Genomic DNA, 9,364 nt, shown 5'->3' with positions numbered 1-9,364 from the left:
ATGCTGGAACTTTCAGGTTATCAGAGTTTTACTGCACTCCCTTTCCCCGCCTGTCCTTCCTTTCATGCCAAACTCGTTAACGTGGCTCAGCTAAATGCCCCACCTTAACAAACCAACATTCTTTCAGGTCATTACATGACATTTCCAAGACAATAACATTATTTTACTTGCAGGTTAGATTGTTGACTTTTTGTTTGTCATTAAAAAAAAATCTTCATCCATTCAGCTGGATTTGATTTACTAATCTGTTAAACCTCCATCAAACTTGTTCAGCATGCCTCAGTTCAGGATGATTCAGAAGTACAAAGTGTGATATATTTAACATGATGTGTAAATATTAATGGGCTCCTGCAACTAGAATGTAGATGCTTCCCATTTCCAAGATTGATGTCAGTTTGCAATTTCTCCATCATTTCAACAAATTATCTTTTTATTCTGCCCTGGCGAACAGAAATGAATCATCCCACTCAGTAAGTACACTTTCTTTTGTTTCTCTACACCTTCATTTTGAGCAGATAACTTTTAGCCTTAGCCCAGGATTTCAATGTTGTTTGTTTGTCTTGAAAAACATCTTCATCTATTCTACATAAGAACTGAAGGAGTCTCATAAATTATCATAAATTCCATGGTGAGCCTCTGCCACTGACTGGATTTGCCCTGCCAATTTGCACCATATTAAGAGTTGCAAAACTTCAAAGAACATACAAAATAGGCCCAGGAGTAGCTCACCTGGCCCATTGAGCCTACTCCGCCATTCAATAAGATCATGGGTGATGGACTCTGCTCCACTTACCCTCCTGTTCCCCAGTACCCATCTCTTGATGATCCCAAATACTAACCTTTAATTCTCCTGTGCTCAATTCTAAACTCAAGCCTTGTCAGTGCATTCTGCTCAGTTAAGTTACAGTGACTCACCCTATCAAAGTTCAGATTTATTTTCAGAGTACATACATGACATCACATACAACCCTGAGATGCTTTTTCTGGCAGGCCAGGCAGAATTTCTTCTTATCGGTAGTGCAAAAACTGTATGCAAGAAAAGATCCAATATACAAAAGAGAGAAATGCAAACAAACAAAATGCAACGCAGAGAAAAATATTTAGTAATAAATAGTGTGCAAAGTCAGAGTTCTTAAATGAGTCTCTGATTGAGTCTGTTGTTGAAGAGTCTGATGCTGGAGGGGCACCAGCTGTTCCTGAACCTGGTGGTATGAGTCCTGTGGCACCTCTACCTCTTTCCTGATGGCAATGAGAACAGAGCATGTCCTGGGTGGTGTGGATCCTTGATGATGTGTGATGGCAGCATGTAGATTTCTTTTGATGGTGGGGAGAGTTTTGCTTCTGATGTACTGGGTTGTGTCCACTACCTTCCACATCTTCACTCCCACAGTTTTAACTCTTTTTCAATGTCATCCTTACTGCCAGTGCAGTGTATGTACCACTGTGAGTTCTTAGTGCAGTGATGCAAAATGATTCCATCCAAGCTGGGGTTCTAAGACTCAGCAGTAATGAGCTTCAGTCACAAATCTACAATCTCACTTTTGCATCCAGGAAGAGGAGGAGATCTGGGGAGAGAGGGCAGAGATGTTGTAATCAAGACCATCTGCAAAAGAGATATACCTGACTGGCAATTACATGAGTCGCCCTGCTGCCTGTCACAGGGAAAGTCATCATTGGGTTCTCCACCTCCTCCTCCCAGTTGCTGGGTGGAATTGAGATTTCATGGCCTTCACAAGTAGCAGAAGGAGTGACCCCTCACAAATTACCCACCCACACTCCTGTCACATCAGGCATCTCCTTCGCCATTTGTAGAGAGTCTGAATCAGCTCACTGGTCATTTCTGATACCAGTGGAGTAGAAGTAAGTCATCCTCAATCCTGAGGCATCGTCCAGAAAGAATATGCAGAAAATGAAGATTTAAATTTGAGAAGAGTGTGAGAATTTGAGAGAAGTTCACACATCCTTTGCACAACTATCAAATCTGCAATATTTAACCATACCATATAACCATATAACCATTTACGGAGCGGAAACAGGCCATGTTGGCCTTTCGAGTCTGCACCAGTTCACTGATTTTGTGCGCCCTCTTCAGGCATTGGTCCCAGTAGATCTTCATCAAAATTCAATGATCATGTTATAACTTTTGGGGTTTTTTTGCATAATACCAGATTTTTCCTCTTCATGAAACAATTGCACTAGCCTACTGTAGCCTCAAAATCTTCACTGAGGTCTGAGTGCGACTTGGCCCACTGCAGTGCAAATGATCTTATTTTATTTCAGATGACTATGTTCACATACCCATTCTGCAACAAGATTTTCCAACTCTGGCCAGCGAATGATTCCTTTTCTCAAAGAACATTGCCTTTTGGTATTTTTTTTCCTAACGTCTCTTCTTTCTTCCTCCAATCTCTCATCCAATTTCTCATCCACATCAAATTTCCTTGCAGCAGCCCAGTTGTTGGTTTTCTTGGCCATTTCTACCACTTTCAACTTAAATATCACTTCAGATTTTTGTTGTGTCATAACTATAACAACTGGGTGGGTGCAACATAGTCTCACTAGATAACAGCTCTTCTCTGACATTGCTGATCCTCCTCTCTCAATTATGGTACTGGAAAAGCATTGAATGTAAATATTTTGGTGAACAACTCACAATTACTTGGCGGTTTACCTTTTCAGAAGCAAAAGAATAAACTGACTGCAGTCTTTGTACGAAGGCTAACAATTATTGCTGGAACATTATTTATTCGTAGTAATTGAGCCATTTCATCAAAAGGGCAATTTGGCAGACTATAGGGAATCAACAAGAAAGACACAGAGGAATACTGTTTCAAGAAATCACATTTGATATCATTCCAATGGCACAGCTACTATAAGAGGCACCAGAAATTTGAAATACTTTTTTTCTAAAATGTATTGTTCAACATATTGTAATGTTGAACAAGTGAATGCACACTTTTACAACTTTCAAATTAACATATAGCTTTTGGTGTGTAAGTACGTCAATTCCATATCAGTCATTTATGGCTTTTGAAATTTAATCCACAAATCTTTATAGTTAATGTGAGAAGCATGTTTCCCAACAGGAATCACTGGTGAGATGATTTCCTCTCCATCGTGAAGGTCAGAATGAAGATCAGTTGTCCTACAACAACTGCAATTTCCTCTTGCTGAAATCAGATAACTGAGCAGAGACAGGGAGCATGCCATGGATCTTGCATGATAAGATTTTAGTTTAGTTTTGCAGTCCATGTAAAGGACAAAAGATTTTGCCATCTTTGACTTGCCTTCCTTGCTCCACAGTTAAAGTAAGCCATTCACTCCATTTATCCCATTCATAATACCACATTCACATCAACTTGTTCAGAGATGTGTACCCCTGTGCTTTGGCTGAGTTTGTGGGTGAACTCTGCACTGGTTAGTAATCAATGATTGATTAATGAAAATTTCCACTCACTCAGTTGTTTACCACAGAAAACTTTCCAAGTACCTAGTGATAAACCAAAAAAAAAGACATGCACTAAGCCAACAAAAGGAATAATAGAAGACAAAAGACAAAATAAAAACTGGAGAAGCTGGAAATCCAACATAAAAACAGAAAAAAATACAGGATAGGTAGCATCAATGTAATGACATCCATACTTCAAGTCAAAGTCCTTTTTATCAGAGATACCTTCATCAACCTAATACATCATCTGTGCCTCTCACAGTAACACAGAGGATTATCTACCACAATGGTTTTCAAACATTTTCTTTCCAGTCAAATACCACTTTAAGTCTTCTCTATGCCATAGGTGCTTTATGATGAGTAAGGGATTACTTAAGGCTGAGAATCACTGCTCCAGACCCAATTGTTACTGAAATATTTTGCTTGAGAAAAATTGTCATTGGCCCATTTCCTTTGGAAACCGTGCACATAACGAGTCAAATGGGTACAATTCAAACTTTTTCTTTCCACTTTCTCTTTAAATGGACATAAATGAGACAAAGTTGCACAATATGTTTGGAACTGTATTGTGCAATTTCAAGGAAGGCTGAAGGTTACTCTGAGCTCCAATTTACACTGGCAATGGAGAAAGCGGGCAGTGCGAGAACAGAGATGCCATCCTTTACGTGACTGGCTCAGGCACGCTATCACAAATTGCCCAGGATAATTTCCCGATGGGTGCAAATTCACCCGGAAAAGATCACCTGTGTGATTTTAAACTGAATTTCACCACTTTTACCATGACTTACTCCTGGATAAGGGTTGTAATTGATCCAATATTTAATGTCTGACAGATAAATTAACATCTTAAATCAGACCTTTGCATCTGACAAGACGTCTGCATCATGTTAATAATAGCCTGTGCAATGTTGTGCTTTTTTGTTTCCTGAAATTTCTAAGGAGGCAGCTGTTGAATTATCGACCCTAATTTCTTCTGGATTTTCAGTAATTTACCTTTGAAGTCAGAACTTCAAAAACTTCAGAAATCTTTGCCAAGTTGGAGATTCTCATTTTTGGAAAATACAAGCTGAAGCTACAAGTCCAGCTAAACACAGGTTTTCAGGCACAACCTCTGCTGACATTACCTTTACCTTTCTGAAGAAACCCTCTTTTAACCCTTCACTTTTACACAGCATAATTACAGCCCACTGTAAATTCATCTGAATACTTGAGAGTATTTCAGTCGCAACAGCTGTTTCACCACTCTTGACAATTGCTGTGGAGGCCGCAGAACCATGGCGGAAGTAAATTTGATCCATATCCTCTGAGCACTTAAACAATTACAGCTGTTAGAATCAACTAACTCACGAGTGGTTCTGTGAGGCCCTGACTGGGTATTCGATATGTTTAAAACTTACAATCACAAAGTATTGAAACAAAACCTTCAGCCCGTTGAGTCCATGCTGACATCAAACCCCACTTACATTAATCCCACATCAGTGGTTCTCAACCTTTATTGGTCTAAGACCCACCTGGCTTCCGGCCTAACGTGCCATGTCCCACTAGTGGCAATAACTGAGCATTATTTTCAAGTCAAAGATAGCTCTGTAAGAAACACAACTTTTTAAAAATCTAATTTAAAGTATTTTATTTAACATTTTTTAAAGAACAAAAAATTCTGCAAGCATACAATGAACATAAAAATTCCTCATCAAAATCAAGGCTCAAGCATCTTTAAAGAGACCCCTGTTCCTGAAGTTTCTTCACCAGTTTCCATATCCTTGGTTCTGTGGTAGATATTGCATACCTGAGACCTACTCCACTTCCATGAGGTTTTGTCCCTTTGTCTTCAACTGCAGCAACATTGAAAAGCCTGATTCACAAAGGTAAGTGGTCATGAAGGGCAGGATCTTCTGAACACATTCCTTTGCAAAGTTGGGGTAACTCTCTGTCATTTTTGGACAAAACTCAGAGATAGATGGTCTCAAATACATCTCTGCATCCAGAATCATTTTGAATGTCAATGAATTCATCCTGCAGATCATCAAGGACTTTGTCGACTTCAACAAGAAAGGAGTTCCTCACCAGGGCTAGTCCTTCTCGGCCGATTTCTGGGAAGTAATGCAGGAATTCTTCTTGGAAGCAGCTGAGCAACAAGTAGTAAGAAGACAGAAAAGACACACTTCTGAATCTGTCTTGCGTGAAGGTCTAACAGGTACTGTGACTGATTGCTGAGCGCCAAGCTGCTTATTTTGAAAGATGGCCTTACTGGCTTCAGTGGCAGATTGCTCACCACCCCACACAAGGTCACTCAGGGGGACCGAGACATGACCTCAGACCCTCCCAGTCTTCAGTGGGTTGGGAAGTCACTGTGGGCCACATAGGAACACATTGAGGTCCCCTGTTTAGGAACCACTGTCCTCACTAATCCCATCTATTTTCCCCTCATTCCTCCTTCCATACCCCCCCCCCAGTTTCCACCACTCACCAACATGAGGGGCAATTTACAGTGGCTTATCAATCTACCAAGTAGGATATGGGAGGATACAAGAGAACCCAGAGGAAACCTAGATAAAGAAGGGTTCATGATCAAAATTAAGAAAAATGACTGCATGCTCAATAAGATTAATCAGACTGCCAAGTGTTCGACGCATAAGAACACTCGATGATCAGCTGTGACAAATATCATGGATTTTTCACAATTAGGCCAAACAATCTCAAATGACACAATGGGAATAAATAATCTTATATAATCCAGTGCCATGACACAAGATTTTCAGAAAGAAAATATCACCAAACATTTCAATGAGCCAGTCAATGTTCCTGCTTAGTAAATTCATTGAAATAATTTCATTCAAAATTTTGCTGGCTTGACGGAAAATTGCCAAATCCATATTGCTATGAAATACTTTGAAGCCTTACAAGTAGTACCTGTTGATTTAGCATTACACACAATGTGAATAATATGAAAACAGGAGAGAGGACAGCATTTTGATGATGGTGATCAAAACTCTGAACTTTAGCATAGATATGGGCAAGAATAAAAGGGTAAAGTGTTTAATTGGAGAAGGGCTAATTATGATGGGGTTGAGGCAGGACCCAGGGAGAGTAAATTGGGAACAGATGTTCTCAGGAGAAAGCACAGAAGTAATGTGGAGGCTGCTAAAGGACCACTTACGTGGAGTTCTGGATAGGCTTGTTCCACTGGGAGAGGGAAAAAATGGGAGGAAGAGGGAACAGTGGTTTGCAAAACAGGTGAGGCAGCTAGTTAAGGAAGCATACATTAAATTTGGGAAGCAGGAAGAGCTCAGGAGAATTATTTGGTAGTCAGGAAAGTACTTAAGAAAGGACTGGGAGAGCTAGAAGGGGGCATGGGAAGCCCTTGGCATGTAGGATGAAGGAAATCCCTAAGGCAAAATAAGCATAGGTGAAGAAGCAAAGGATGACAAGATTGAAGGGTTGGGCCATTTAAAGGTAAAGGATTGAAATGTGCCTGGAAGCAGAAGAGGTTGGGGAGATCCTAAATGAATGCTGTGCTTCAGTCAAGGTCAAGATGAGGTCAGAATAGAATAAGCTTGTATATTGGATCATGTTTAGATTAAGAAAGATGAATGCTGGATCTTCTTAAAAACATTAGGATTGATAAGTCCCTGGGACTGGATGAGATATACCCCAGGTTTTTATGGGAAGGGAGGAAAGAGGTTGCTGTGGTGTGGATAATGATATTTGGATCTTCCTTGGCCATAGGGGAGGGCCAGAGGATTGGAAAATAGCAAATGTGATCACTTTGTTTTAAACAAGTTATAGGGAGAATCCTGAGAATTATAGACCAGAGACCCTTACATCAGTGGTGGGCACACTATTGGAGAGGATTCTTAAGGACAGGATTTACAAGCATTTAAAAAAGTGCTGTCTTCTCAAGTATAGCCAGCATGGCTTTGTGAGCCTGAATGAGTTTTTTGATGAGGTTACAAAAGAAATTGATGAAGGTAGGGAAATAGATATGGTATATATGGATTTTAATAAGGCATAGGAGACATTCAGAAAGTCATGAGGCATGGAATCGATGGAATCTTGGCTGTCTGGATTCAGAATTAGCTTGCCTGTAGAAAACAGAGAGTAGTAGTGAACATAAAGTATTCTGCCTGGACATCTACAGGGATCTGTTCTGGGACCCCTGCTCTTTGTAATTTTTATAAATGAGATGGACAAAAAAGTAGAGGGTTGGTTTATGGATGATACAAAAGTTGGAGGTGTAGATAGTGTAGAAGATTGTCATAGATTACAACAGGATATAGTCAGGATGTAGAGTTGGGCAGGAAAGTGGCAGATGGAGTTCAATCAGGATAAATGTGAGATGATGTATTTTGGAAGGTCAAACCTGAAGCCCGAGTGCATGGTTAATGGTAGAATACTGAACAGTATGGATGAACAGAGAGACAGGTTGCTGCACTGGTTGATAGGATAGTCAAGAAGGCCTATGGTATGCTGGACTTCATTAGTTGGGGAATTGAGTTCAGGAGTCATGATAAAATGTTGCAGCTCTATAAATCTTTGGTGAGTCCATACTTAGAATATTGCCTTCAGTTCTGGTAATTTCATTACAAGAAGGATGTGTAACCTGTGGAAATGGGTGCAGAGGACCCATTTCTGGGAAATGGATTGGAAAATATGTCTTATGAGGCTATGTTAGCAGAGCTAGGGCTTTTCTCTTTGACTGAATTGTTAGAAATCTGCAAGATTATGCGTGGCATAGATAAGGTAGAAAGCCAGTACTTTTTTTTTCAAATCCCAGGCAGAAGTAGCAAGCACCAGAAGACATCTGTACTAGTGAAGGGAAAAAAGTTAAAAAAAAAACCCCTGATGTCTCCCCTAAACACGAGAGTTGTGGGTGCCTGGAATGCATTGTCGGGGTGGTGGTGGAGGCTGTAACAATAGAGACATTTAAGAGACATTAAAAGATGATAGAAAAATAGAGGGTTATGAGGTAGGGAGGATTGTTTTTTTTAGGTAGGTATATATAGGTTGGCACAACATTGTGAGTTGAAGAGCCTGTACTGTGCTCTAATGTTTTATGTGTACTATCATGTGGGATTGCTTAAGCACTGACACTAATCAGTGAATGACTACCTTGCACAGTTCAAATACCATATAGTGCCAAACATTCCCCAACAAAGCAGTCATTACAACTTGCCTCTGTATTGTGGGTGTCTTCCTCTTGAATGAAAGGAACTGAAATTATACTTTAATAATTGAAGTTAAAAACAGAATTCTGGATGAACAAGTCAAGCAGTACTTATAAATTCAAGAGTTGCAAAGGAAATTGAAGCATCGTCTTCAACTTTTCCTCCTTTATTCCAGAATGCAATACAAGATCTTTTTAAGTCTGCTTGTCAAGATGAACATTGTGTATCCACCCCCCACCCGCCACCGGACATATAAAAGTGCTCCTGCTTGCAGATTTCTATTGACAATCTGATTCTTTTTGCAGGATCTTAAGTGACAGGGCCAATTGCCCAGAAACCTTTATGCATTTGTGGAAAAGTTCACTCCCCCACCCCCCACACACCACCCCCATCCAGGAACATGTACTGTTAGCATAACATTAGGATTGCTATATTGCAAACCAAATATTCATGGCTAACTCTGTTCTGGGTGCAGGGATTGAGTGAAGATAAATAGCCATTTATCATCTATTGAGAAACTTCTTGGTTTTGCGCAACACCTGAATTCAATGATTAACTGATGGGTGTGATTGTATCAAGATAATAATTTAAATTGGAAAATGTTTTGTTTTACAGCATGAAAAGTGCAATGAACACATTTAATTTCCAGAAGTCTTTTCAAGTTGAAAATCAGATTTGAAACATCATTAGTATAAAACACACTACTAATGATAACGTCCATGGGACTAAGGTACATAGAGTACGGGCAAAG

General features: G+C 39.9%; 1 long non-coding RNA gene across 1 annotated transcript; it reads left to right on the top strand.

The window, feature by feature from the left end:
* The first annotated feature begins 354 nt into the window (after nt 1–354).
* LOC138738856 (uncharacterized) lies at nt 355–9,363 on the top strand. Its single transcript, XR_011341819.1, has 3 exons — nt 355–470; nt 5,468–5,642; nt 9,229–9,363. It is a non-coding gene; the product is annotated as an uncharacterized lncRNA (long non-coding RNA).
* Nucleotide 9,364: the final 1 nt, after the last annotated feature.

This window comes from Narcine bancroftii, chromosome 7, assembly GCF_036971445.1.
Source record: "Narcine bancroftii isolate sNarBan1 chromosome 7, sNarBan1.hap1, whole genome shotgun sequence".
Taxonomy (NCBI): domain Eukaryota; kingdom Metazoa; phylum Chordata; class Chondrichthyes; order Torpediniformes; family Narcinidae; genus Narcine; species Narcine bancroftii.
The sequence above is the reverse complement of the archived record's forward strand: the minus strand, read 5'-3'. Positions and strand labels throughout refer to the sequence as shown.